This window comes from Zerene cesonia, chromosome 16 (genome assembly GCF_012273895.1).
Source record: "Zerene cesonia ecotype Mississippi chromosome 16, Zerene_cesonia_1.1, whole genome shotgun sequence".
Lineage (NCBI taxonomy): Eukaryota > Metazoa > Arthropoda > Insecta > Lepidoptera > Pieridae > Zerene > Zerene cesonia.
This window is the reverse complement of record NC_052117.1, coordinates 4,537,724-4,538,757: the sequence shown is the minus strand read 5'-3', so window position 1 is coordinate 4,538,757 and position 1,034 is coordinate 4,537,724.

The following is a 1,034-nucleotide window of genomic DNA, read 5'->3' as shown; positions in this document are numbered from 1 at the left end:
ATAACAACAACGCTTCTTGAAAAATTCTTTGCCAATTTTTACTGAACTGAATCATTAAAAATTCAGTATAATCTTTTACTTATATTTACAATGACTATTTGCAAAACGGTTTACTTATCAAAAGTAGTTTATATTTCGACCCATTACAAGATGTCAATCTAAACTACATAATGTCTACTTATACCACCACTCAGTCTAAGTGTCGTTTAATAAATATCACAAATCACAGTATTTTGTCTTCGAACTTTTCTTAGATCTAGGTATGCATTATTTGCGATGCTATAAAACAAATAGAATCTTTATTGTTTCCCTTTTTTATATGTCTTCAAAAGCTGGACAATACACAAAGCAGGAATTTTGCCACTTTTTTTGATCAACTCTAGAAAAGACACTTTATAAATGTAGATATCGTGACGTATGTTTCTCATTGTATGGACGACCTGTAAAGAAAACAGATCAACGCTAAAAGAGACCATAATTAAAAGACACTATGATCTACCAACAATGATACCATCTCTTAAAATGTCACTAGAAACTAGAGTAGGTACGCTAGTTGCTATCTATCCACGTGCCGTGGTCAGTGACATGTGACGTCATATAACTAATTACTAAAATAATCACACCTTCAACATTGATTTCTACTTTAGAGGTATGCGTTAAGCCTAATAATACTTGCCAAGAAATGGTAGTTTAAGTTTAACTTTATAAAAATTATCCACGGTACAAAAAGGGTCATAATCTATGAATTGTATGAAATTATTTTAATTATTATTATTATCATTTCATAATGTTGTACTGAATTAACCTGCGATAGGGATTACCCGGCTATCTATCTAATCAAGACTAAAGTAATTAGCCAATAATTGCACAAATCTTTCGTATATTTACTTACAATAATTGTGTCGTTCTATTATTTTCGCTGGTCTATCTCTGTTTATCGTGTTTAATCTTTTTAATTGATTACTTCTTACGTTCGAACTAGATTACTATAAAAGCAGGATTTGCGAGCTAGTTCACTAATCACAAACAGCAAT